The 24660-nt window shown below is 73.6% G+C and overlaps 20 non-coding genes across 20 annotated transcripts; all 20 read right to left on the bottom strand.

The window, feature by feature from the left end:
* Nucleotides 1-273: 273 nt before the first annotated feature.
* Nucleotides 274-392, bottom strand: LOC131493826 (5S ribosomal RNA). Its single transcript, XR_009252908.1, has one exon. It is a non-coding gene; the product is annotated as a 5S ribosomal RNA (ribosomal RNA).
* Nucleotides 393-1522: 1130 nt separating this feature from the next.
* Nucleotides 1523-1641, bottom strand: LOC131493827 (5S ribosomal RNA). The gene has a single exon (XR_009252909.1). It is a non-coding gene; the product is annotated as a 5S ribosomal RNA (ribosomal RNA).
* A 1129-nt stretch (nucleotides 1642-2770) lies between these two features.
* LOC131493829 (5S ribosomal RNA) lies at nucleotides 2771-2889 on the bottom strand. Its single transcript, XR_009252911.1, has one exon. It is a non-coding gene; the product is annotated as a 5S ribosomal RNA (ribosomal RNA).
* Nucleotides 2890-4027: 1138 nt separating this feature from the next.
* LOC131493831 (5S ribosomal RNA) lies at nucleotides 4028-4146 on the bottom strand. The gene has a single exon (XR_009252912.1). It is a non-coding gene; the product is annotated as a 5S ribosomal RNA (ribosomal RNA).
* Nucleotides 4147-5283: 1137 nt separating this feature from the next.
* LOC131493832 (5S ribosomal RNA) lies at nucleotides 5284-5402 on the bottom strand. Its single transcript, XR_009252913.1, has one exon. It is a non-coding gene; the product is annotated as a 5S ribosomal RNA (ribosomal RNA).
* A 1136-nt stretch (nucleotides 5403-6538) lies between these two features.
* Nucleotides 6539-6657, bottom strand: LOC131493833 (5S ribosomal RNA). The gene has a single exon (XR_009252914.1). It is a non-coding gene; the product is annotated as a 5S ribosomal RNA (ribosomal RNA).
* Nucleotides 6658-7780: 1123 nt separating this feature from the next.
* On the bottom strand, nucleotides 7781-7899 carry LOC131493834 (5S ribosomal RNA). The gene has a single exon (XR_009252915.1). It is a non-coding gene; the product is annotated as a 5S ribosomal RNA (ribosomal RNA).
* Nucleotides 7900-9030: 1131 nt separating this feature from the next.
* Nucleotides 9031-9149, bottom strand: LOC131493835 (5S ribosomal RNA). The gene has a single exon (XR_009252916.1). It is a non-coding gene; the product is annotated as a 5S ribosomal RNA (ribosomal RNA).
* A 1137-nt stretch (nucleotides 9150-10286) lies between these two features.
* LOC131493836 (5S ribosomal RNA) lies at nucleotides 10287-10405 on the bottom strand. Its single transcript, XR_009252917.1, has one exon. It is a non-coding gene; the product is annotated as a 5S ribosomal RNA (ribosomal RNA).
* A 1136-nt stretch (nucleotides 10406-11541) lies between these two features.
* Nucleotides 11542-11660, bottom strand: LOC131493837 (5S ribosomal RNA). The gene has a single exon (XR_009252918.1). It is a non-coding gene; the product is annotated as a 5S ribosomal RNA (ribosomal RNA).
* A 1136-nt stretch (nucleotides 11661-12796) lies between these two features.
* LOC131493838 (5S ribosomal RNA) lies at nucleotides 12797-12915 on the bottom strand. Its single transcript, XR_009252919.1, has one exon. It is a non-coding gene; the product is annotated as a 5S ribosomal RNA (ribosomal RNA).
* Nucleotides 12916-14045: 1130 nt separating this feature from the next.
* LOC131493839 (5S ribosomal RNA) lies at nucleotides 14046-14164 on the bottom strand. The gene has a single exon (XR_009252920.1). It is a non-coding gene; the product is annotated as a 5S ribosomal RNA (ribosomal RNA).
* A 1129-nt stretch (nucleotides 14165-15293) lies between these two features.
* On the bottom strand, nucleotides 15294-15412 carry LOC131493841 (5S ribosomal RNA). The gene has a single exon (XR_009252922.1). It is a non-coding gene; the product is annotated as a 5S ribosomal RNA (ribosomal RNA).
* A 1131-nt stretch (nucleotides 15413-16543) lies between these two features.
* Nucleotides 16544-16662, bottom strand: LOC131493842 (5S ribosomal RNA). Its single transcript, XR_009252923.1, has one exon. It is a non-coding gene; the product is annotated as a 5S ribosomal RNA (ribosomal RNA).
* Nucleotides 16663-17794: 1132 nt separating this feature from the next.
* LOC131493843 (5S ribosomal RNA) lies at nucleotides 17795-17913 on the bottom strand. Its single transcript, XR_009252924.1, has one exon. It is a non-coding gene; the product is annotated as a 5S ribosomal RNA (ribosomal RNA).
* Nucleotides 17914-19036: 1123 nt separating this feature from the next.
* On the bottom strand, nucleotides 19037-19155 carry LOC131493844 (5S ribosomal RNA). The gene has a single exon (XR_009252925.1). It is a non-coding gene; the product is annotated as a 5S ribosomal RNA (ribosomal RNA).
* A 1131-nt stretch (nucleotides 19156-20286) lies between these two features.
* Nucleotides 20287-20405, bottom strand: LOC131493845 (5S ribosomal RNA). Its single transcript, XR_009252926.1, has one exon. It is a non-coding gene; the product is annotated as a 5S ribosomal RNA (ribosomal RNA).
* Nucleotides 20406-21536: 1131 nt separating this feature from the next.
* On the bottom strand, nucleotides 21537-21655 carry LOC131493847 (5S ribosomal RNA). The gene has a single exon (XR_009252927.1). It is a non-coding gene; the product is annotated as a 5S ribosomal RNA (ribosomal RNA).
* A 1130-nt stretch (nucleotides 21656-22785) lies between these two features.
* LOC131493848 (5S ribosomal RNA) lies at nucleotides 22786-22904 on the bottom strand. The gene has a single exon (XR_009252928.1). It is a non-coding gene; the product is annotated as a 5S ribosomal RNA (ribosomal RNA).
* A 1119-nt stretch (nucleotides 22905-24023) lies between these two features.
* LOC131493849 (5S ribosomal RNA) lies at nucleotides 24024-24142 on the bottom strand. The gene has a single exon (XR_009252929.1). It is a non-coding gene; the product is annotated as a 5S ribosomal RNA (ribosomal RNA).
* Between the last annotated feature and the right edge of the window lie 518 nt (nucleotides 24143-24660).

A 24660-nucleotide genomic window follows, 5' to 3' on the forward strand; every position in this document is an offset into this window, starting at 1 on the left:
CCTCGTGAAGTGCCGGGTGGGGGGGGAGGGGGGGGGTTGTGTGCGGGCTTGGGGTGCGTGGCGGGGCGGGGCGGGGCGGGGCGGGGCCGGGCCAGGCCAGGCCAGGCTGCTTTGCTGGCCCGGGAGGGGCAGAGGGATCCGTGGCTGGGATGTGTTTGGCCCCAGCAGCCGCGCTCCCTGGGGAGAGAGGGACCCAGGGAGGGAGGGGGGGAGGGGCGGCGGGCGCCAAAGGAGAGGTCAAGGAGGCCAAAGGCCAAAGGCCAAAAGCGAAAAAGCCTACAGCACCCGGTATTCCCAGGCGGTCTCCCATCCAAGTACTAACCAGGCCCGACCCTGCTTAGCTTCCGAGATCAGACGAGATCGGGCGCGTTCAGGGTGGTATGGCCGTAGACGCGGGCGGCTGGCGCTGGGCGCCTCAAGAGCCTGCTCCACGCGTCCCCAGCCCAGCGGGTGCGGCGCTTCACCCGTGCACGCGCCTGCCTGCCTGCCTGCCTGCCTGCCGCCGCCCTCCGCCGCGGGCCCCGGGCGGGTGGCGGAGGCCGCGCAAGAGGACCCTGGCAAGGCGCTGAGGCGCAAGCCCCGGCGTTCTCCGATCCCGGGACTCTTGCAGGCCGCTCCCGGCTTGGCCCCACGCCCGCCTCCGCTTCCATCCGGCACCGCACCGGACCGCACGTCACCGCACCAGGTCGGGCTACTCACTGGCAAGAGGGTGGAAGCGAGCGTGGGGCATCCGGCCGGCCGTGCCTTCCGGGGCCCGCCCCGCCGGGGTGTCGGCGCCTCCTCCCCAGCCCCAGGGCGAGCGCAGCCAGCCACCCGGCCTTCTCCTCCCGTCTGCCCCACCTGGTGCATACCCACCCCGGAGGCGCCAGCGCCCCCAGTGAACATCAACAGCCCGAGCCCGCTGCCCTAGCGGGGCCTCGCGAAATGCCAGGGACCCTGCCTGGGGATGAGGGCTCGAGGGAGGGGAGAGGTCCAGGACCCAGGGAGCCCAGGCGTGTGGCGGAGTGGGAGTCTGGGGTCTCGCGGCCCCGCCCGCCCGCTCCTGGTTCTCGCATCCACCCACCCAGCCCCCACCCTCCAGTCCCCGGGCGCCAGCCTCCGGTCCCGCCCTCACCGCACACCCCCCCACCCCTCCGTGCGGGTGCGGGTGCCGGTGTGGGTGGTGTCTCAGGAAAGGTGCAAAGCTGGGACGTGGCTTCCAGCCGGTGCAGTGGGATCTGGCCGGGTGCGGGGAGCGGGGAGCGGGGAGCGTGCCCCTCGTGAAGTGCCGGGTGGGGGGGGAGGGGGGGGGTTGTGTGCGGGCTTGGGGTGCGTGGCGGGGCGGGGCGGGGCGGGGCCGGGCCAGGCCAGGCCAGGCTGCTTTGCTGGCCCGGGAGGGGCAGAGGGATCCGTGGCTGGGATGTGTTTGGCCCCAGCAGCCGCGCTCCCTGGGGAGAGAGGGACCCAGGGAGGGAGGGGGGAGGGGCGGCGGGCGCCAAAGGAGAGGTCAAGGAGGCCAAAGGCCAAAGGCCAAAAGCGAAAAAGCCTACAGCACCCGGTATTCCCAGGCGGTCTCCCATCCAAGTACTAACCAGGCCCGACCCTGCTTAGCTTCCGAGATCAGACGAGATCGGGCGCGTTCAGGGTGGTATGGCCGTAGACGCGGGCGGCTGGCGCTGGGCGCCTCAAGAGCCTGCTCCACGCGTCCCCAGCCCAGCGGGTGCGGCGCTTCACCCGTGCACGCGCCTGCCTGCCTGCCTGCCTGCCTGCCGCCGCCCTCCGCCGCGGGCCCCGGGCGGGTGGCGGAGGCCGCGCAAGAGGACCCTGGCAAGGCGCTGAGGCGCAAGCCCCGGCGTTCTCCGATCCCGGGACTCTTGCAGGCCGCTCCCGGCTTGGCCCCACGCCCGCCTCCGCTTCCATCCGGCACCGCACCGGACCGCACGTCACCGCACCAGGTCGGGCTACTCACTGGCAAGAGGGTGGAAGCGAGCGTGGGGCATCCGGCCGGCCGTGCCTTCCGGGGCCCGCCCCGCCGGGGTGTCGGCGCCTCCTCCCCAGCCCCAGGGCGAGCGCAGCCAGCCACCCGGCCTTCTCCTCCCGTCTGCCCCACCTGGTGCATACCCACCCCGGAGGCGCCAGCGCCCCCAGTGAACATCAACAGCCCGAGCCCGCTGCCCTAGCGGGGCCTCGCGAAATGCCAGGGACCCTGCCTGGGGATGAGGGCTCGAGGGAGGGGAGAGGTCCAGGACCCAGGGAGCCCAGGCGTGTGGCGGAGTGGGAGTCTGGGGTCTCGCGGCCCCGCCCGCCCGCTCCTGGTTCTCGCATCCACCCACCCAGCCCACACCCTCCAGTCCCCGGGCGCCAGCCTCCGGTCCCGCCCTCACCGCACACCCCCCCCACCCCTCCGTGCGGGTGCGGGTGCCGGTGTGGGTGGTGTCTCAGGAAAGGTGCAAAGCTGGGACGTGGCTTCCAGCCGGTGCAGTGGGATCTGGCCGGGTGCGGGGAGCGGGGAGCGTGCCCCTCGTGAAGTGCCGGGTGGGGGGGGAGGGGGGGGTTGTGTGCGGGCTTGGGGTGCGTGGCGGGGCGGGGCGGGGCGGGGCAGGGCCGGGCCAGGCCAGGCCAGGCTGCTTTGCTGGCCCGGGAGGGGCAGAGGGATCCGTGGCTGGGATGTGTTTGGCCCCAGCAGCCGCGCTCCCTGGGGAGAGAGGGACCCAGGGAGGGAGGGGGGGAGGGGCGGCGGGCGCCAAAGGAGAGGTCAAGGAGGCCAAAGGCCAAAGGCCAAAAGCGAAAAAGCCTACAGCACCCGGTATTCCCAGGCGGTCTCCCATCCAAGTACTAACCAGGCCCGACCCTGCTTAGCTTCCGAGATCAGACGAGATCGGGCGCGTTCAGGGTGGTATGGCCGTAGACGCGGGCGGCTGGCGCTGGGCGCCTCAAGAGCCTGCTCCACGCGTCCCCAGCCCAGCGGGTGCGGCGCTTCACCCGTGCACGCGCCTGCCTGCCTGCCTGCCTGCCTGCCGCCGCCCTCCGCCGCGGGCCCCGGGCGGGTGGCGGAGGCCGCGCAAGAGGACCCTGGCAAGGCGCTGAGGCGCAAGCCCCGGCGTTCTCCGATCCCGGGACTCTTGCAGGCCGCTCCCGGCTTGGCCCCACGCCCGCCTCCGCTTCCATCCGGCACCGCACCGGACCGCACGTCACCGCACCAGGTCGGGCTACTCACTGGCAAGAGGGTGGAAGCGAGCGTGGGGCATCCGGCCGGCCGTGCCTTCCGGGGCCCGCCCCGCCGGGGTGTCGGCGCCTCCTCCCCAGCCCCAGGGCGAGCGCAGCCAGCCACCCGGCCTTCTCCTCCCGTCTGCCCCACCTGGTGCATACCCACCCCGGAGGCGCCAGCGCCCCCAGTGAACATCAACAGCCCGAGCCCGCTGCCCTAGCGGGGCCTCGCGAAATGCCAGGGACCCTGCCTGGGGATGAGGGCTCGAGGGAGGGGAGAGGTCCAGGACCCAGGGAGCCCAGACGTGTGGCGGAGTGGGAGTCTGGGGTCTCGCGGCCCCGCCCGCCCGCTCCTGGTTCTCGCATCCACCCACCCAGCCCCCACCCTCCAGTCCCCGGGCGCCAGCCTCCGGTCCCGCCCTCACCGCACACCCCCCCCACCCCTCCGTGCGGGTGCGGGTGCCGGTGTGGGTGGTGTCTCAGGAAAGGTGCAAAGCTGGGACGTGGCTTCCAGCCGGTGCAGTGGGATCTGGCCGGGTGCGGGGAGCGGGGAGCGGGGAGCGTGCCCCTCGTGAAGTGCCGGGTGGGGGGGGGAGGGGGGGGGTTGTGTGCGGGCTTGGGGTGCGTGGCGGGGCGGGGCGGGGCGGGGCGGGGCCGGGCCAGGCCAGGCCAGGCTGCTTTGCTGGCCCGGGAGGGGCAGAGGGATCCGTGGCTGGGATGTGTTTGGCCCCAGCAGCCTTGCTCCCTGGGGAGAGAGGGACCCAGGGAGGGAGGGGGGGAGGGGCGGCGGGCGCCAAAGGAGAGGTCAAGGAGGCCAAAGGCCAAAGGCCAAAAGCGAAAAAGCCTACAGCACCCGGTATTCCCAGGCGGTCTCCCATCCAAGTACTAACCAGGCCCGACCCTGCTTAGCTTCCGAGATCAGACGAGATCGGGCGCGTTCAGGGTGGTATGGCCGTAGACGCGGGCGGCTGGCGCTGGGCGCCTCAAGAGCCTGCTCCACGCGTCCCCAGCCCAGCGGGTGCGGCGCTTCACCCGTGCACGCGCCTGCCTGCCTGCCTGCCTGCCTGCCGCCGCCCTCCGCCGCGGGCCCCGGGCGGGTGGCGGAGGCCGCGCAAGAGGACCCTGGCAAGGCGCTGAGGCGCAAGCCCCGGCGTTCTCCGATCCCGGGACTCTTGCAGGCCGCTCCCGGCTTGGCCCCACGCCCGCCTCCGCTTCCATCCGGCACCGCACCGGACCGCACGTCACCGCACCAGGTCGGGCTACTCACTGGCAAGAGGGTGGAAGCGAGCGTGGGGCATCCGGCCGGCCGTGCCTTCCGGGGCCCGCCCCGCCGGGGTGTCGGCGCCTCCTCCCCAGCCCCAGGGCGAGCGCAGCCAGCCACCCGGCCTTCTCCTCCCGTCTGCCCCACCTGGTGCATACCCACCCCGGAGGCGCCAGCGCCCCCAGTGAACATCAACAGCCCGAGCCCGCTGCCCTAGCGGGGCCTCGCGAAATGCCAGGGACCCTGCCTGGGGATGAGGGCTCGAGGGAGGGGAGAGGTCCAGGACCCAGGGAGCCCAGACGTGTGGCGGAGTGGGAGTCTGGGGTCTCGCGGCCCCGCCCGCCCGCTCCTGGTTCTCGCATCCACCCACCCAGCCCCCACCCTCCAGTCCCCGGGCGCCAGCCTCCGGTCCCGCCCTCACCGCACACCCCCCCCACCCCTCCGTGCGGGTGCGGGTGCCGGTGTGGGTGGTGTCTCAGGAAAGGTGCAAAGCTGGGACGTGGCTTCCAGCCGGTGCAGTGGGATCTGGCCGGGTGCGGGGAGCGGGGAGCGGGGAGCGTGCCCCTCGTGAAGTGCCGGGTGGGGGGGGAGGGGGGGGGTTGTGTGCGGGCTTGGGGTGCGTGGCGGGGCGGGGCGGGGCGGGGCGGGGCCGGGCCAGGCCAGGCCAGGCTGCTTTGCTGGCCCGGGAGGGGCAGAGGGATCCGTGGCTGGGATGTGTTTGGCCCCAGCAGCCTTGCTCCCTGGGGAGAGAGGGACCCAGGGAGGGAGGGGGGGAGGGGCGGCGGGCGCCAAAGGAGAGGTCAAGGAGGCCAAAGGCCAAAGGCCAAAAGCGAAAAAGCCTACAGCACCCGGTATTCCCAGGCGGTCTCCCATCCAAGTACTAACCAGGCCCGACCCTGCTTAGCTTCCGAGATCAGACGAGATCGGGCGCGTTCAGGGTGGTATGGCCGTAGACGCGGGCGGCTGGCGCTGGGCGCCTCAAGAGCCTGCTCCACGCGTCCCCAGCCCAGCGGGTGCGGCGCTTCACCCGTGCACGCGCCTGCCTGCCTGCCTGCCTGCCTGCCGCCGCCCTCCGCCGCGGGCCCCGGGCGGGTGGCGGAGGCCGCGCAAGAGGACCCTGGCAAGGCGCTGAGGCGCAAGCCCCGGCGTTCTCCGATCCCGGGACTCTTGCAGGCCGCTCCCGGCTTGGCCCCACGCCCGCCTCCGCTTCCATCCGGCACCGCACCGGACCGCACGTCACCGCACCAGGTCGGGCTACTCACTGGCAAGAGGGTGGAAGCGAGCGTGGGGCATCCGGCCGGCCGTGCCTTCCGGGGCCCGCCCCGCCGGGGTGTCGGCGCCTCCTCCCCAGCCCCAGGGCGAGCGCAGCCAGCCACCCGGCCTTCTCCTCCCGTCTGCCCCACCTGGTGCATACCCACCCCGGAGGCGCCAGCGCCCCCAGTGAACATCAACAGCCCGAGCCCGCTGCCCTAGCGGGGCCTCGCGAAATGCCAGGGACCCTGCCTGGGGATGAGGGCTCGAGGGAGGGGAGAGGTCCAGGACCCAGGGAGCCCAGGCGTGTGGCGGAGTGGGAGTCTGGGGTCTCGCGGCCCCGCCCGCCCGCTCCTGGTTCTCGCATCCACCCACCCAGCCCCCACCCTCCAGTCCCCGGGCGCCAGCCTCCGGTCCCGCCCTCACCGCACACCCCCCCACCCCTCCGTGCGGGTGCGGGTGCCGGTGTGGGTGGTGTCTCAGGAAAGGTGCAAAGCTGGGACGTGGCTTCCAGCCGGTGCAGTGGGATCTGGCCGGGTGCGGGGAGCGGGGAGCGGGGAGCGTGCCCCTCGTGAAGTGCCGGGTGGGGGGGGAGGGGGGGGGTTGTGTGCGGGCTTGGGGTGCGTGGCGGGGCGGGGCGGGGCGGGGCGGGGCCGGGCCAGGCCAGGCCAGGCTGCTTTGCTGGCCCGGGAGGGGCAGAGGGATCCGTGGCTGGGATGTGTTTGGCCCCAGCAGCCGCGCTCCCTGGGGAGAGAGGGACCCAGGGAGGGAGGGGGGGAGGGGCGGCGGGCGCCAAAGGAGAGGTCAAGGAGGCCAAAGGCCAAAGGCCAAAAGCGAAAAAGCCTACAGCACCCGGTATTCCCAGGCGGTCTCCCATCCAAGTACTAACCAGGCCCGACCCTGCTTAGCTTCCGAGATCAGACGAGATCGGGCGCGTTCAGGGTGGTATGGCCGTAGACGCGGGCGGCTGGCGCTGGGCGCCTCAAGAGCCTGCTCCACGCGTCCCCAGCCCAGCGGGTGCGGCGCTTCACCCGTGCACGCGCCTGCCTGCCTGCCTGCCTGCCTGCCGCCGCCCTCCGCCGCGGGCCCCGGGCGGGTGGCGGAGGCCGCGCAAGAGGACCCTGGCAAGGCGCTGAGGCGCAAGCCCCGGCGTTCTCCGATCCCGGGACTCTTGCAGGCCGCTCCCGGCTTGGCCCCACGCCCGCCTCCGCTTCCATCCGGCACCGCACCGGACCGCACGTCACCGCACCAGGTCGGGCTACTCACTGGCAAGAGGGTGGAAGCGAGCGTGGGGCATCCGGCCGGCCGTGCCTTCCGGGGCCCGCCCCGCCGGGGTGTCGGCGCCTCCTCCCCAGCCCCAGGGCGAGCGCAGCCAGCCACCCGGCCTTCTCCTCCCGTCTGCCCCACCTGGTGCATACCCACCCCGGAGGCGCCAGCGCCCCCAGTGAACATCAACAGCCCGAGCCCGCTGCCCTAGCGGGGCCTCGCGAAATGCCAGGGACCCTGCCTGGGGATGAGGGCTCGAGGGAGGGGAGAGGTCCAGGACCCAGGGAGCCCAGGCGTGTGGCGGAGTGGGAGTCTGGGGTCTCGCGGCCCCGCCCGCCCGCTCCTGGTTCTCGCATCCACCCACCCAGCCCACACCCTCCAGTCCCCGGGCGCCAGCCTCCGGTCCCGCCCTCACCGCACACCCCCCCCACCCCTCCGTGCGGGTGCGGGTGCCGGTGTGGGTGGTGTCTCAGGAAAGGTGCAAAGCTGGGACGTGGCTTCCAGCCGGTGCAGTGGGATCTGGCCGGGTGCGGGGAGCGGGGAGCGTGCCCCTCGTGAAGTGCCGGGTGGGGGGGGAGGGGGGGGTTGTGTGCGGGCTTGGGGTGCGTGGCGGGGCGGGGCGGGGCGGGGCCGGGCCAGGCCAGGCCAGGCTGCTTTGCTGGCCCGGGAGGGGCAGAGGGATCCGTGGCTGGGATGTGTTTGGCCCCAGCAGCCGCGCTCCCTGGGGAGAGAGGGACCCAGGGAGGGAGGGGGGAGGGGCGGCGGGCGCCAAAGGAGAGGTCAAGGAGGCCAAAGGCCAAAGGCCAAAAGCGAAAAAGCCTACAGCACCCGGTATTCCCAGGCGGTCTCCCATCCAAGTACTAACCAGGCCCGACCCTGCTTAGCTTCCGAGATCAGACGAGATCGGGCGCGTTCAGGGTGGTATGGCCGTAGACGCGGGCGGCTGGCGCTGGGCGCCTCAAGAGCCTGCTCCACGCGTCCCCAGCCCAGCGGGTGCGGCGCTTCACCCGTGCACGCACCTGCCTGCCTGCCTGCCTGCCTGCCGCCGCCCTCCGCCGCGGGCCCCGGGCGGGTGGCGGAGGCCGCGCAAGAGGACCCTGGCAAGGCGCTGAGGCGCAAGCCCCGGCGTTCTCCGATCCCGGGACTCTTGCAGGCCGCTCCCGGCTTGGCCCCACGCCCGCCTCCGCTTCCATCCGGCACCGCACCGGACCGCACGTCACCGCACCAGGTCGGGCTACTCACTGGCAAGAGGGTGGAAGCGAGCGTGGGGCATCCGGCCGGCCGTGCCTTCCGGGGCCCGCCCCGCCGGGGTGTCGGCGCCTCCTCCCCAGCCCCAGGGCGAGCGCAGCCAGCCACCCGGCCTTCTCCTCCCGTCTGCCCCACCTGGTGCATACCCACCCCGGAGGCGCCAGCGCCCCCAGTGAACATCAACAGCCCGAGCCCGCTGCCCTAGCGGGGCCTCGCGAAATGCCAGGGACCCTGCCTGGGGATGAGGGCTCGAGGGAGGGGAGAGGTCCAGGACCCAGGGAGCCCAGGCGTGTGGCGGAGTGGGAGTCTGGGGTCTCGCGGCCCCGCCCGCCCGCTCCTGGTTCTCGCATCCACCCACCCAGCCCCCACCCTCCAGTCCCCGGGCGCCAGCCTCCGGTCCCGCCCTCACCGCACACCCCCCCACCCCTCCGTGCGGGTGCGGGTGCCGGTGTGGGTGGTGTCTCAGGAAAGGTGCAAAGCTGGGACGTGGCTTCCAGCCGGTGCAGTGGGATCTGGCCGGGTGCGGGGAGCGGGGAGCGGGGAGCGTGCCCCTCGTGAAGTGCCGGGTGGGGGGGGAGGGGGGGGGTTGTGTGCGGGCTTGGGGTGCGTGGCGGGGCGGGGCGGGGCGGGGCCGGGCCAGGCCAGGCCAGGCTGCTTTGCTGGCCCGGGAGGGGCAGAGGGATCCGTGGCTGGGATGTGTTTGGCCCCAGCAGCCGCGCTCCCTGGGGAGAGAGGGACCCATGGAGGGAGGGGGGGAGGGGCGGCGGGCGCCAAAGGAGAGGTCAAGGAGGCCAAAGGCCAAAGGCCAAAAGCGAAAAAGCCTACAGCACCCGGTATTCCCAGGCGGTCTCCCATCCAAGTACTAACCAGGCCCGACCCTGCTTAGCTTCCGAGATCAGACGAGATCGGGCGCGTTCAGGGTGGTATGGCCGTAGACGCGGGCGGCTGGCGCTGGGCGCCTCAAGAGCCTGCTCCACGCGTCCCCAGCCCAGCGGGTGCGGCGCTTCACCCGTGCACGCGCCTGCCTGCCTGCCTGCCTGCCTGCCGCCGCCCTCCGCCGCGGGCCCCGGGCGGGTGGCGGAGGCCGCGCAAGAGGACCCTGGCAAGGCGCTGAGGCGCAAGCCCCGGCGTTCTCCGATCCCGGGACTCTTGCAGGCCGCTCCCGGCTTGGCCCCACGCCCGCCTCCGCTTCCATCCGGCACCGCACCGGACCGCACGTCACCGCACCAGGTCGGGCTACTCACTGGCAAGAGGGTGGAAGCGAGCGTGGGGCATCCGGCCGGCCGTGCCTTCCGGGGCCCGCCCCGCCGGGGTGTCGGCGCCTCCTCCCCAGCCCCAGGGCGAGCGCAGCCAGCCACCCGGCCTTCTCCTCCCGTCTGCCCCACCTGGTGCATACCCACCCCGGAGGCGCCAGCGCCCCCAGTGAACATCAACAGCCCGAGCCCGCTGCCCTAGCGGGGCCTCGCGAAATGCCAGGGACCCTGCCTGGGGATGAGGGCTCGAGGGAGGGGAGAGGTCCAGGACCCAGGGAGCCCAGACGTGTGGCGGAGTGGGAGTCTGGGGTCTCGCGGCCCCGCCCGCCCGCTCCTGGTTCTCGCATCCACCCACCCAGCCCCCACCCTCCAGTCCCCGGGCGCCAGCCTCCGGTCCCGCCCTCACCGCACACCCCCCCCACCCCTCCGTGCGGGTGCGGGTGCCGGTGTGGGTGGTGTCTCAGGAAAGGTGCAAAGCTGGGACGTGGCTTCCAGCCGGTGCAGTGGGATCTGGCCGGGTGCGGGGAGCGGGGAGCGGGGAGCGTGCCCCTCGTGAAGTGCCGGGTGGGGGGGGAGGGGGGGGGTTGTGTGCGGGCTTGGGGTGCGTGGCGGGGCGGGGCGGGGCGGGGCGGGGCCGGGCCAGGCCAGGCCAGGCTGCTTTGCTGGCCCGGGAGGGGCAGAGGGATCCGTGGCTGGGATGTGTTTGGCCCCAGCAGCCTTGCTCCCTGGGGAGAGAGGGACCCAGGGAGGGAGGGGGGGAGGGGCGGCGGGCGCCAAAGGAGAGGTCAAGGAGGCCAAAGGCCAAAGGCCAAAAGCGAAAAAGCCTACAGCACCCGGTATTCCCAGGCGGTCTCCCATCCAAGTACTAACCAGGCCCGACCCTGCTTAGCTTCCGAGATCAGACGAGATCGGGCGCGTTCAGGGTGGTATGGCCGTAGACGCGGGCGGCTGGCGCTGGGCGCCTCAAGAGCCTGCTCCACGCGTCCCCAGCCCAGCGGGTGCGGCGCTTCACCCGTGCACGCGCCTGCCTGCCTGCCTGCCTGCCTGCCGCCGCCCTCCGCCGCGGGCCCCGGGCGGGTGGCGGAGGCCGCGCAAGAGGACCCTGGCAAGGCGCTGAGGCGCAAGCCCCGGCGTTCTCCGATCCCGGGACTCTTGCAGGCCGCTCCCGGCTTGGCCCCACGCCCGCCTCCGCTTCCATCCGGCACCGCACCGGACCGCACGTCACCGCACCAGGTCGGGCTACTCACTGGCAAGAGGGTGGAAGCGAGCGTGGGGCATCCGGCCGGCCGTGCCTTCCGGGGCCCGCCCCGCCGGGGTGTCGGCGCCTCCTCCCCAGCCCCAGGGCGAGCGCAGCCAGCCACCCGGCCTTCTCCTCCCGTCTGCCCCACCTGGTGCATACCCACCCCGGAGGCGCCAGCGCCCCCAGTGAACATCAACAGCCCGAGCCCGCTGCCCTAGCGGGGCCTCGCGAAATGCCAGGGACCCTGCCTGGGGATGAGGGCTCGAGGGAGGGGAGAGGTCCAGGACCCAGGGAGCCCAGGCGTGTGGCGGAGTGGGAGTCTGGGGTCTCGCGGCCCCGCCCGCCCGCTCCTGGTTCTCGCATCCACCCACCCAGCCCCCACCCTCCAGTCCCCGGGCGCCAGCCTCCGGTCCCGCCCTCACCGCACACCCCCCCACCCCTCCGTGCGGGTGCGGGTGCCGGTGTGGGTGGTGTCTCAGGAAAGGTGCAAAGCTGGGACGTGGCTTCCAGCCGGTGCAGTGGGATCTGGCCGGGTGCGGGGAGCGGGGAGCGGGGAGCGTGCCCCTCGTGAAGTGCCGGGTGGGGGGGGAGGGGGGGGGTTGTGTGCGGGCTTGGGGTGCGTGGCGGGGCGGGGCGGGGCGGGGCGGGGCCGGGCCAGGCCAGGCCAGGCTGCTTTGCTGGCCCGGGAGGGGCAGAGGGATCCGTGGCTGGGATGTGTTTGGCCCCAGCAGCCGCGCTCCCTGGGGAGAGAGGGACCCAGGGAGGGAGGGGGGGAGGGGCGGCGGGCGCCAAAGGAGAGGTCAAGGAGGCCAAAGGCCAAAGGCCAAAAGCGAAAAAGCCTACAGCACCCGGTATTCCCAGGCGGTCTCCCATCCAAGTACTAACCAGGCCCGACCCTGCTTAGCTTCCGAGATCAGACGAGATCGGGCGCGTTCAGGGTGGTATGGCCGTAGACGCGGGCGGCTGGCGCTGGGCGCCTCAAGAGCCTGCTCCACGCGTCCCCAGCCCAGCGGGTGCGGCGCTTCACCCGTGCACGCGCCTGCCTGCCTGCCTGCCTGCCTGCCGCCGCCCTCCGCCGCGGGCCCCGGGCGGGTGGCGGAGGCCGCGCAAGAGGACCCTGGCAAGGCGCTGAGGCGCAAGCCCCGGCGTTCTCCGATCCCGGGACTCTTGCAGGCCGCTCCCGGCTTGGCCCCACGCCCGCCTCCGCTTCCATCCGGCACCGCACCGGACCGCACGTCACCGCACCAGGTCGGGCTACTCACTGGCAAGAGGGTGGAAGCGAGCGTGGGGCATCCGGCCGGCCGTGCCTTCCGGGGCCCGCCCCGCCGGGGTGTCGGCGCCTCCTCCCCAGCCCCAGGGCGAGCGCAGCCAGCCACCCGGCCTTCTCCTCCCGTCTGCCCCACCTGGTGCATACCCACCCCGGAGGCGCCAGCGCCCCCAGTGAACATCAACAGCCCGAGCCCGCTGCCCTAGCGGGGCCTCGCGAAATGCCAGGGACCCTGCCTGGGGATGAGGGCTCGAGGGAGGGGAGAGGTCCAGGACCCAGGGAGCCCAGGCGTGTGGCGGAGTGGGAGTCTGGGGTCTCGCGGCCCCGCCCGCCCGCTCCTGGTTCTCGCATCCACCCACCCAGCCCCCACCCTCCAGTCCCCGGGCGCCAGCCTCCGGTCCCGCCCTCACCGCACACCCCCCCACCCCTCCGTGCGGGTGCGGGTGCCGGTGTGGGTGGTGTCTCAGGAAAGGTGCAAAGCTGGGACGTGGCTTCCAGCCGGTGCAGTGGGATCTGGCCGGGTGCGGGGAGCGGGGAGCGGGGAGCGTGCCCCTCGTGAAGTGCCGGGTGGGGGGGGAGGGGGGGGGTTGTGTGCGGGCTTGGGGTGCGTGGCGGGGCGGGGCGGGGCGGGGCGGGGCCGGGCCAGGCCAGGCCAGGCTGCTTTGCTGGCCCGGGAGGGGCAGAGGGATCCGTGGCTGGGATGTGTTTGGCCCCAGCAGCCGCGCTCCCTGGGGAGAGAGGGACCCAGGGAGGGAGGGGGGGAGGGGCGGCGGGCGCCAAAGGAGAGGTCAAGGAGGCCAAAGGCCAAAGGCCAAAAGCGAAAAAGCCTACAGCACCCGGTATTCCCAGGCGGTCTCCCATCCAAGTACTAACCAGGCCCGACCCTGCTTAGCTTCCGAGATCAGACGAGATCGGGCGCGTTCAGGGTGGTATGGCCGTAGACGCGGGCGGCTGGCGCTGGGCGCCTCAAGAGCCTGCTCCACGCGTCCCCAGCCCAGCGGGTGCGGCGCTTCACCCGTGCACGCGCCTGCCTGCCTGCCTGCCTGCCTGCCGCCGCCCTCCGCCGCGGGCCCCGGGCGGGTGGCGGAGGCCGCGCAAGAGGACCCTGGCAAGGCGCTGAGGCGCAAGCCCCGGCGTTCTCCGATCCCGGGACTCTTGCAGGCCGCTCCCGGCTTGGCCCCACGCCCGCCTCCGCTTCCATCCGGCACCGCACCGGACCGCACGTCACCGCACCAGGTCGGGCTACTCACTGGCAAGAGGGTGGAAGCGAGCGTGGGGCATCCGGCCGGCCGTGCCTTCCGGGGCCCGCCCCGCCGGGGTGTCGGCGCCTCCTCCCCAGCCCCAGGGCGAGCGCAGCCAGCCACCCGGCCTTCTCCTCCCGTCTGCCCCACCTGGTGCATACCCACCCCGGAGGCGCCAGCGCCCCCAGTGAACATCAACAGCCCGAGCCCGCTGCCCTAGCGGGGCCTCGCGAAATGCCAGGGACCCTGCCTGGGGATGAGGGCTCGAGGGAGGGGAGAGGTCCAGGACCCAGGGAGCCCAGGCGTGTGGCGGAGTGGGAGTCTGGGGTCTCGCGGCCCCGCCCGCCCGCTCCTGGTTCTCGCATCCACCCACCCAGCCCCCACCCTCCAGTCCCCGGGCGCCAGCCTCCGGTCCCGCCCTCACCGCACACCCCCCCACCCCTCCGTGCGGGTGCGGGTGCCGGTGTGGGTGGTGTCTCAGGAAAGGTGCAAAGCTGGGACGTGGCTTCCAGCCGGTGCAGTGGGATCTGGCCGGGTGCGGGGAGCGGGGAGCGGGGAGCGTGCCCCTCGTGAAGTGCCGGGTGGGGGGGGAGGGGGGGGGTTGTGTGCGGGCTTGGGGTGCGTGGCGGGGCGGGGCGGGGCGGGGCCGGGCCAGGCCAGGCCAGGCTGCTTTGCTGGCCCGGGAGGGGCAGAGGGATCCGTGGCTGGGATGTGTTTGGCCCCAGCAGCCGCGCTCCCTGGGGAGAGAGGGACCCAGGGAGGGAGGGGGGAGGGGCGGCGGGCGCCAAAGGAGAGGTCAAGGAGGCCAAAGGCCAAAGGCCAAAAGCGAAAAAGCCTACAGCACCCGGTATTCCCAGGCGGTCTCCCATCCAAGTACTAACCAGGCCCGACCCTGCTTAGCTTCCGAGATCAGACGAGATCGGGCGCGTTCAGGGTGGTATGGCCGTAGACGCGGGCGGCTGGCGCTGGGCGCCTCAAGAGCCTGCTCCACGCGTCCCCAGCCCAGCGGGTGCGGCGCTTCACCCGTGCACGCGCCTGCCTGCCTGCCTGCCTGCCTGCCGCCGCCCTCCGCCGCGGGCCCCGGGCGGGTGGCGGAGGCCGCGCAAGAGGACCCTGGCAAGGCGCTGAGGCGCAAGCCCCGGCGTTCTCCGATCCCGGGACTCTTGCAGGCCGCTCCCGGCTTGGCCCCACGCCCGCCTCCGCTTCCATCCGGCACCGCACCGGACCGCACGTCACCGCACCAGGTCGGGCTACTCACTGGCAAGAGGGTGGAAGCGAGCGTGGGGCATCCGGCCGGCCGTGCCTTCCGGGGCCCGCCCCGCCGGGGTGTCGGCGCCTCCTCCCCAGCCCCAGGGCGAGCGCAGCCAGCCACCCGGCCTTCTCCTCCCGTCTGCCCCACCTGGTGCATACCCACCCCGGAGGCGCCAGCGCCCCCAGTGAACATCAACAGCCCGAGCCCGCTGCCCTAGCGGGGCCTCGCGAAATGCCAGGGACCCTGCCTGGGGATGAGGGCTCGAGGGAGGGGAGAGGTCCAGGACCCAGGGAGCCCAGGCGTGTGGCGGAGTGGGAGTCTGGGGTCTCGCGGCCCCGCCCGCCCGCTCCTGGTTCTCGCATCCACCCACCCAGCCCACACCCTCCAGTCCCCGGGCGCCAGCCTCCGGTCCCGCCCTCACCGCACACCCCCCCCACCCCTCCGTGCGGGTGCGGGTGCCGGTGTGGGTGGTGTCTCAGGAAAGGTGCAAAGCTGGGACGTGGCTTCCAGCCGGTGCAGTGGGATCTGGCCGGGTGCGGGGAGCGGGGAGCGTGCCCCTCGTGAAGTGCCGGGTGGGGGGGGAGGGGGGGGTTGTGTGCGGGCTTGGGGTGCGTGGCGGGGCGGGGCGGGGCGGGGCGGGGCCGGGCCAGGCCAGGCCAGGCTGCTTTGCTGGCCCGGGAGGGGCAGAGGGATCCGTGGCTGGGATGTGTTTGGCCCCAGCAGCCGCGCTCCCTGGGGAGAGAGGGACCCAGGGAGGGAGGGGGGGAGGGGCGGCGGGCGCCAAAGGAGAGGTCAAGGAGGCCAAAGGCCAAAGGCCAAAAGCGAAAAAGCCTACAGCACCCGGTATTCCCAGGCGGTCTCCCATCCAAGTACTAACCAGGCCCGACCCTGCTTAGCTTCCGAGATCAGACGAGATCGGGCGCGTTCAGGGTGGTATGGCCGTAGACGCGGGCGGCTGGCGCTGGGCGCCTCAAGAGCCTGCTCCACGCGTCCCCAGCCCAGCGGGTGCGGCGCTTCACCCGTGCACGCGCCTGCCTGCCTGCCTGCCTGCCTGCCGCCGCCCTCCGCCGCGGGCCCCGGGCGGGTGGCGGAGGCCGCGCAAGAGGACCCTGGCAAGGCGCTGAGGCGCAAGCCCCGGCGTTCTCCGATCCCGGGACTCTTGCAGGCCGCTCCCGGCTTGGCCCCACGCCCGCCTCCGCTTCCATCCGGCACCGCACCGGACCGCACGTCACCGCACCAGGTCGGGCTACTCACTGGCAAGAGGGTGGAAGCGAGCGTGGGGCATCCGGCCGGCCGTGCCTTCCGGGGCCCGCCCCGCCGGGGTGTCGGCGCCTCCTCCCCAGCCCCAGGGCGAGCGCAGCCAGCCACCCGGCCTTCTCCTCCCGTCTGCCCCACCTGGTGCATACCCACCCCGGAGGCGCCAGCGCCCCCAGTGAACATCAACAGCCCGAGCCCGCTGCCCTAGCGGGGCCTCGCGAAATGCCAGGGACCCTGCCTGGGGATGAGGGCTCGAGGGAGGGGAGAGGTCCAGGACCCAGGGAGCCCAGGCGTGTGGCGGAGTGGGAGTCTGGGGTCTCGCGGCCCCGCCCGCCCGCTCCTGGTTCTCGCATCCACCCACCCAGCCCCCACCCTCCAGTCCCCGGGCGCCAGCCTCCGGTCCCGCCCTCACCGCACACCCCCCCACCCCTCCGTGCGGGTGCGGGTGCCGGTGTGGGTGGTGTCTCAGGAAAGGTGCAAAGCTGGGACGTGGCTTCCAGCCGGTGCAGTGGGATCTGGCCGGGTGCGGGGAGCGGGGAGCGGGGAGCGTGCCCCTCGTGAAGTGCCGGGTGGGGGGGGAGGGGGGGGGTTGTGTGCGGGCTTGGGGTGCGTGGCGGGGCGGGGCGGGGCGGGGCCGGGCCAGGCCAGGCCAGGCTGCTTTGCTGGCCCGGGAGGGGCAGAGGGATCCGTGGCTGGGATGTGTTTGGCCCCAGCAGCCGCGCTCCCTGGGGAGAGAGGGACCCAGGGAGGGAGGGGGGGAGGGGCGGCGGGCGCCAAAGGAGAGGTCAAGGAGGCCAAAGGCCAAAGGCCAAAAGCGAAAAAGCCTACAGCACCCGGTATTCCCAGGCGGTCTCCCATCCAAGTACTAACCAGGCCCGACCCTGCTTAGCTTCCGAGATCAGACGAGATCGGGCGCGTTCAGGGTGGTATGGCCGTAGACGCGGGCGGCTGGCGCTGGGCGCCTCAAGAGCCTGCTCCACGCGTCCCCAGCCCAGCGGGTGCGGCGCTTCACCCGTGCACGCGCCTGCCTGCCTGCCTGCCTGCCTGCCGCCGCCCTCCGCCGCGGGCCCCGGGCGGGTGGCGGAGGCCGCGCAAGAGGACCCTGGCAAGGCGCTGAGGCGCAAGCCCCGGCGTTCTCCGATCCCGGGACTCTTGCAGGCCGCTCCCGGCTTGGCCCCACGCCCGCCTCCGCTTCCATCCGGCACCGCACCGGACCGCACGTCACCGCACCAGGTCGGGCTACTCACTGGCAAGAGGGTGGAAGCGAGCGTGGGGCATCCGGCCGGCCGTGCCTTCCGGGGCCCGCCCCGCCGGGGTGTCGGCGCCTCCTCCCCAGCCCCAGGGCGAGCGCAGCCAGCCACCCGGCCTTCTCCTCCCGTCTGCCCCACCTGGTGCATACCCACCCCGGAGGCGCCAGCGCCCCCAGTGAACATCAACAGCCCGAGCCCGCTGCCCTAGCGGGGCCTCGCGAAATGCCAGGGACCCTGCCTGGGGATGAGGGCTCGAGGGAGGGGAGAGGTCCAGGACCCAGGGAGCCCAGGCGTGTGGCGGAGTGGGAGTCTGGGGTCTCGCGGCCCCGCCCGCCCGCTCCTGGTTCTCGCATCCACCCACCCAGCCCCCACCCTCCAGTCCCCGGGCGCCAGCCTCCGGTCCCGCCCTCACCGCACACCCCCCCCACCCCTCCGTGCGGGTGCGGGTGCCGGTGTGGGTGGTGTCTCAGGAAAGGTGCAAAGCTGGGACGTGGCTTCCAGCCGGTGCAGTGGGATCTGGCCGGGTGCGGGGAGCGGGGAGCGGGGAGCGTGCCCCTCGTGAAGTGCCGGGTGGGGGGGGAGGGGGGGGGTTGTGTGCGGGCTTGGGGTGCGTGGCGGGGTGGGGCGGGGCGGGGCCGGGCCAGGCCAGGCCAGGCTGCTTTGCTGGCCCGGGAGGGGCAGAGGGATCCGTGGCTGGGATGTGTTTGGCCCCAGCAGCCGCGCTCCCTGGGGAGAGAGGGACCCAGGGAGGGAGGGGGGGAGGGGCGGCGGGCGCCAAAGGAGAGGTCAAGGAGGCCAAAGGCCAAAGGCCAAAAGCGAAAAAGCCTACAGCACCCGGTATTCCCAGGCGGTCTCCCATCCAAGTACTAACCAGGCCCGACCCTGCTTAGCTTCCGAGATCAGACGAGATCGGGCGCGTTCAGGGTGGTATGGCCGTAGACGCGGGTGGCTGGCGCTGGGCGCCTCAAGAGCCTGCTCCACGCGTCCCCAGCCCAGCGGGTGCGGCGCTTCACCCGTGCACGCGCCTGCCTGCCTGCCTGCCTGCCTGCCGCCGCCCTCCGCCGCGGGCCCCGGGCGGGTGGCGGAGGCCGCGCAAGAGGACCCTGGCAAGGCGCTGAGGCGCAAGCCCCGGCGTTCTCCGATCCCGGGACTCTTGCAGGCCGCTCCCGGCTTGGCCCCACGCCCGCCTCCGCTTCCATCCGGCACCGCACCGGACCGCACGTCACCGCACCAGGTCGGGCTACTCACTGGCAAGAGGGTGGAAGCGAGCGTGGGGCATCCGGCCGGCCGTGCCTTCCGGGGCCCGCCCCGCCGGGGTGTCGGCGCCTCCTCCCCAGCCCCAGGGCGAGCGCAGCCAGCCACCCGGCCTTCTCCTCCCGTCTGCCCCACCTGGTGCATACCCACCCCGGAGGCGCCAGCGCCCCCAGTGAACATCAACAGCCCGAGCCCGCTGCCCTAGCGGGGCCTCGCGAAATGCCAGGGACCCTGCCTGGGGATGAGGGCTCGAGGGAGGGGAGAGGTCCAGGACCCAGGGAGCCCAGGCGTGTGGCGGAGTGGGAGTCTGGGGTCTCGCGGCCCCGCCCGCCCGCTCCTGGTTCTCGCATCCACCCACCCAGCCCCCACCCTCCAGTCCCCGGGCGCCAGCCTCCGGTCCCGCCCTCACCGCACACCCCCCCCACCCCTCCGTGCGGGTGCGGGTGCCGGTGTGGGTGGTGTCTCAGGAAAGGTGCAAAGCTGGGACGTGGCTTCCAGCCGGTGCAGTGGGATCTGGCCGGGTGCGGGGAGCGGGGAGCGTGCCCCTCGTGAAGTGCCGGGTGGGGGGGGAGGGGGGGGTTGTGTGCGGGCTTGGGGTGCGTGGCGGGGCGGGGCGGGGCGGGGCCGGGCCAGGCCAGGCCAGGCTGCTTTGCTGGCCCGGGAGGGGCAGAGGGATCCGTGGCTGGGATGTGTTTGGCCCCAGCAGCCGCGCTCCCTGGGGAGAGAGGGACCCAGGGAGGGAGGGGGGAGGGGCGGCGGGCGCCAAAGGAGAGGTCAAGGAGGCCAAAGGCCAAAGGCCAAAAGCGAAAAAGCCTACAGCACCCGGTATTCCCAGGCGGTCTCCCATCCAAGTACTAACCAGGCCCGACCCTGCTTAGCTTCCGAGATCAGACGAGATCGGGCGCGTTCAGGGTGGTATGGCCGTAGACGCGGGCGGCTGGCGCTGGGCGCCTCAAGAGCCTGCTCCACGCGTCCCCAGCCCAGCGGGTGCGGCGCTTCACCCGTGCACGCGCCTGCCTGCCTGCCTGCCTGCCTGCCGCCGCCCTCCGCCGCGGGCCCCGGGCGGGTGGCGGAGGCCGCGCAAGAGGACCCTGGCAAGGCGCTGAGGCGCAAGCCCCGGCGTTCTCCGATCCCGGGACTCTTGCAGGCCGCTCCCGGCTTGGCCCCACGCCCGCCTCCGCTTCCATCCGGCACCGCACCGGACCGCACGTCACCGCACCAGGTCGGGCTACTCACTGGCAAGAGGGTGGAAGCGAGCGTGGGGCATCCGGCCGGCCGTGCCTTCCGGGGCCCGCCCCGCCGGGGTGTCGGCGCCTCCTCCCCAGCCCCAGGGCGAGCGCAGCCAGCCACCCGGCCTTCTCCTCCCGTCTGCCCCACCTGGTGCATACCCACCCCGGAGGCGCCAGCGCCCCCAGTGAACATCAACAGCTCGAGCCCGCTGCCCTAGCGGGGCCTCGCGAAATGCCAGGGACCCTGCCTGGGGATGAGGGCTCGAGGGAGGGGAGAGGTCCAGGACCCAGGGAGCCCAGGCGTGTGGCGGAGTGGGAGTCTGGGGTCTCGCGGCCCCGCCCGCCCGCTCCTGGTTCTCGCATCCACCCACCCAGCCCCCACCCTCCAGTCCCCGGGCGCCAGCCTCCGGTCCCGCCCTCACCGCACACCCCCCCCACCCCTCCGTGCGGGTGCGGGTGCCGGTGTGGGTGGTGTCTCAGGAAAGGTGCAAAGCTGGGACGTGGCTTCCAGCCGGTGCAGTGGGATCTGGCCGGGTGCGGGGAGCGGGGAGCGGGGAGCGTGCCCCTCGTGAAGTGCCGGGTGGGGGGGGAGGGGGGGGGTTGTGTGCGGGCTTGGGGTGCGTGGCGGGGCGGGGCGAGGCGGGGCCGGGCCAGGCCAGGCCAGGCTGCTTTGCTGGCCCGGGAGGGGCAGAGGGATCCGTGGCTGGGATGTGTTTGGCCCCAGCAGCCGCGCTCCCTGGGGAGAGAGGGACCCAGGGAGGGAGGGGGGAGGGGCGGCGGGCGCCAAAGGAGAGGTCAAGGAGGCCAAAGGCCAAAGGCCAAAAGCGAAAAAGCCTACAGCACCCGGTATTCCCAGGCGGTCTCCCATCCAAGTACTAACCAGGCCCGACCCTGCTTAGCTTCCGAGATCAGACGAGATCGGGCGCGTTCAGGGTGGTATGGCCGTAGACGCGGGCGGCTGGCGCTGGGCGCCTCAAGAGCCTGCTCCACGCGTCCCCAGCCCAGCGGGTGCGGCGCTTCACCCGTGCACGCGCCTGCCTGCCTGCCTGCCTGCCTGCCGCCGCCCTCCGCCGCGGGCCCCGGGCGGGTGGCGGAGGCCGCGCAAGAGGACCCTGGCAAGGCGCTGAGGCGCAAGCCCCGGCGTTCTCCGATCCCGGGACTCTTGCAGGCCGCTCCCGGCTTGGCCCCACGCCCGCCTCCGCTTCCATCCGGCACCGCACCGGACCGCACGTCACCGCACCAGGTCGGGCTACTCACTGGCAAGAGGGTGGAAGCGAGCGTGGGGCATCCGGCCGGCCGTGCCTTCCGGGGCCCGCCCCGCCGGGGTGTCGGCGCCTCCTCCCCAGCCCCAGGGCGAGCGCAGCCAGCCACCCGGCCTTCTCCTCCCGTCTGCCCCACCTGGTGCATACCCACCCCGGAGGCGCCAGCGCCCCCAGTGAACATCAACAGCCCGAGCCCGCTGCCCTAGCGGGGCCTCGCGAAATGCCAGGGACCCTGCCTGGGGATGAGGGCTCGAGGGAGGGGAGAGGTCCAGGACCCAGGGAGCCCAGGCGTGTGGCGGAGTGGGAGTCTGGGGTCTCGCGGCCCCGCCCGCCCGCTCCTGGTTCTCGCATCCACCCACCCAGCCCCCACCCTCCAGTCCCCGGGCGCCAGCCTCCGGTCCCGCCCTCACCGCACACCCCCCCCACCCCTCCGTGCGGGTGCGGGTGCCGGTGTGGGTGGTGTCTCAGGAAAGGTGCAAAGCTGGGACGTGGCTTCCAGCCGGTGCAGTGGGATCTGGCCGGGTGCGGGGAGCGGGGAGCGGGGAGCGTGCCCCTCGTGAAGTGCCGGGTGGGGGGGGAGGGGGGGGGTTGTGTGCGGGCTTGGGGTGCGTGGCGGGGCGGGGCGGGGCGGGGCCGGGCCAGGCCAGGCCAGGCTGCTTTGCTGGCCCGGGAGGGGCAGAGGGATCCGTGGCTGGGATGTGTTTGGCCCCAGCAGCCGCGCTCCCTGGGGAGAGAGGGACCCAGGGAGGGAGGGGGGAGGGGCGGCGGGCGCCAAAGGAGAGGTCAAGGAGGCCAAAGGCCAAAGGCCAAAAGCGAAAAAGCCTACAGCACCCGGTATTCCCAGGCGGTCTCCCATCCAAGTACTAACCAGGCCCGACCCTGCTTAGCTTCCGAGATCAGACGAGATCGGGCGCGTTCAGGGTGGTATGGCCGTAGACGCGGGCGGCTGGCGCTGGGCGCCTCAAGAGCCTGCTCCACGCGTCCCCAGCCCAGCGGGTGCGGCGCTTCACCCGTGCACGCGCCTGCCTGCCTGCCTGCCTGCCTGCCGCCGCCCTCCGCCGCGGGCCCCGGGCGGGTGGCGGAGGCCGCGCAAGAGGACCCTGGCAAGGCGCTGAGGCGCAAGCCCCGGCGTTCTCCGATCCCGGGACTCTTGCAGGCCGCTCCCGGCTTGGCCCCACGCCCGCCTCCGCTTCCATCCGGCACCGCACCGGACCGCACGTCACCGCACCAGGTCGGGCTACTCACTGGCAAGAGGGTGGAAGCGAGCGTGGGGCATCCGGCCGGCCGTGCCTTCCGGGGCCCGCCCCGCCGGGGTGTCGGCGCCTCCTCCCCAGCCCCAGGGCGAGCGCAGCCAGCCACCCGGCCTTCTCCTCCCGTCTGCCCCACCTGGTGCATACCCACCCCGGAGGCGCCAGCGCCCCCAGTGAACATCAACAGCCCGAGCCCGCTGCCCTAGCGGGGCCTCGCGAAATGCCAGGGACCCTGCCTGGGGATGAGGGCTCGAGGGAGGGGAGAGGTCCAGGACCCAGGGAGCCCAGGCGTGTGGCGGAGTGGGAGTCTGGGGTCTCGCGGCCCCGCCCGCCCGCTCCTGGTTCTCGCATCCACCCACCCAGCCCCCACCCTCCAGTCCCCGGGCGCCAGCCTCCGGTCCCGCCCTCACCGCACACCCCCCCACCCCTCCGTGCGGGTGCGGGTGCCGGTGTGGGTGGTGTCTCAGGAAAGGTGCAAAGCTGGGACGTGGCTTCCAGCCGGTGCAGTGGGATCTGGCCGGGTGCGGGGAGCGGGGAGCGGGGAGCGTGCCCCTCGTGAAGTGCCGGGTGGGGGGGGAGGGGGGGGGTTGTGTGCGGGCTTGGGGTGCCTGGCGGGGCGGGGCGGGGCGGGGCCGGGCCAGGCCAGGCCAGGCTGCTTTGCTGGCCCGGGAGGGGCAGAGGGATCCGTGGCTGGGATGTGTTTGGCCCCAGCAGCCGCGCTCCCTGGGGAGAGAGGGACCCAGGGAGGGAGGGGGGAGGGGCGGCGGGCGCCAAAGGAGAGGTCAAGGAGGCCAAAGGCCAAAGGCCAAAAGCGAAAAAGCCTACAGCACCCGGTATTCCCAGGCGGTCTCCCATCCAAGTACTAACCAGGCCCGACCCTGCTTAGCTTCCGAGATCAGACGAGATCGGGCGCGTTCAGGGTGGTATGGCCGTAGACGCGGGCGGCTGGCGCTGGGCGCCTCAAGAGCCTGCTCCACGCGTCCCCAGCCCAGCGGGTGCGGCGCTTCACCCGTGCACGCGCCTGCCTGCCTGCCTGCCTGCCGCCGCCCTCCGCCGCGGGCCCCGGGCGGGTGGCGGAGGCCGCGCAAGAGGACCCTGGCAAGGCGCTGAGGCGCAAGCCCCGGCGTTCTCCGATCCCGGGACTCTTGCAGGCCGCTCCCGGCTTGGCCCCACGCCCGCCTCCGCTTCCATCCGGCACCGCACCGGACCGCACGTCACCGCACCAGGTCGGGCTACTCACTGGCAAGAGGGTGGAAGCGAGCGTGGGGCATCCGGCCGGCCGTGCCTTCCGGGGCCCGCCCCGCCGGGGTGTCGGCGCCTCCTCCCCAGCCCCAGGGCGAGCGCAGCCAGCCACCCGGCCTTCTCCTCCCGTCTGCCCCACCTGGTGCATACCCACCCCGGAGGCGCCAGCGCCCCCAGTGAACATCAACAGCCCGAGCCCGCTGCCCTAGCGGGGCCTCGCGAAATGCCAGGGACCCTGCCTGGGGATGAGGGCTCGAGGGAGGGGAGAGGTCCAGGACCCAGGGAGCCCAGGCGTGTGGCGGAGTGGGAGTCTGGGGTCTCGCGGCCCCGCCCGCCCGCTCCTGGTTCTCGCATCCACCCACCCAGCCCCCACCCTCCAGTCCCCGGGCGCCAGCCTCCGGTCCCGCCCTCACCGCACACCCCCCCCACCCCTCCGTGCGGGTGCGGGTGCCGGTGTGGGTGGTGTCTCAGGAAAGGTGCAAAGCTGGGACGTGGCTTCCAGCCGGTGCAGTGGGATCTGGCCGGGTGCGGGGAGCGGGGAGCGTGCCCCTCGTGAAGTGCCGGGTGGGGGGGGAGGGGGGGGTTGTGTGCGGGCTTGGGGTGCGTGGCGGGGCGGGGCGGGGCGGGGCCGGGCCAGGCCAGGCCAGGCTGCTTTGCTGGCCCGGGAGGGGCAGAGGGATCCGTGGCTGGGATGTGTTTGGCCCCAGCAGCCGCGCTCCCTGGGGAGAGAGGGACCCAGGGAGGGAGGGGGGAGGGGCGGCGGGCGCCAAAGGAGAGGTCAAGGAGGCCAAAGGCCAAAGGCCAAAAGCGAAAAAGCCTACAGCACCCGGTATTCCCAGGCGGTCTCCCATCCAAGTACTAACCAGGCCCGACCCTGCTTAGCTTCCGAGATCAGACGAGATCGGGCGCGTTCAGGGTGGTATGGCCGTAGACGCGGGCGGCTGGCGCTGGGCGCCTCAAGAGCCTGCTCCACGCGTCCCCAGCCCAGCGGGTGCGGCGCTTCACCCGTGCACGCACCTGCCTGCCTGCCTGCCTGCCTGCCGCCGCCCTCCGCCGCGGGCCCCGGGCGGGTGGCGGAGGCCGCGCAAGAGGACCCTGGCAAGGCGCTGAGGCGCAAGCCCCGGCGTTCTCCGATCCCGGGACTCTTGCAGGCCGCTCCCGGCTTGGCCCCACGCCCGCCTCCGCTTCCATCCGGCACCGCACCGGACCGCACGTCACCGCACCAGGTCGGGCTACTCACTGGCAAGAGGGTGGAAGCGAGCGTGGGGCATCCGGCCGGCCGTGCCTTCCGGGGCCCGCCCCGCCGGGGTGTCGGCGCCTCCTCCCCAGCCCCAGGGCGAGCGCAGCCAGCCACCCGGCCTTCTCCTCCCGTCTGCCCCACCTGGTGCATACCCACCCCGGAGGCGCCAGCGCCCCCAGTGAACATCAACAGCCCGAGCCCGCTGCCCTAG

This window comes from Neofelis nebulosa, chromosome 13, assembly GCF_028018385.1.
Source record: "Neofelis nebulosa isolate mNeoNeb1 chromosome 13, mNeoNeb1.pri, whole genome shotgun sequence".
NCBI classification, from domain to species: domain Eukaryota; kingdom Metazoa; phylum Chordata; class Mammalia; order Carnivora; family Felidae; genus Neofelis; species Neofelis nebulosa.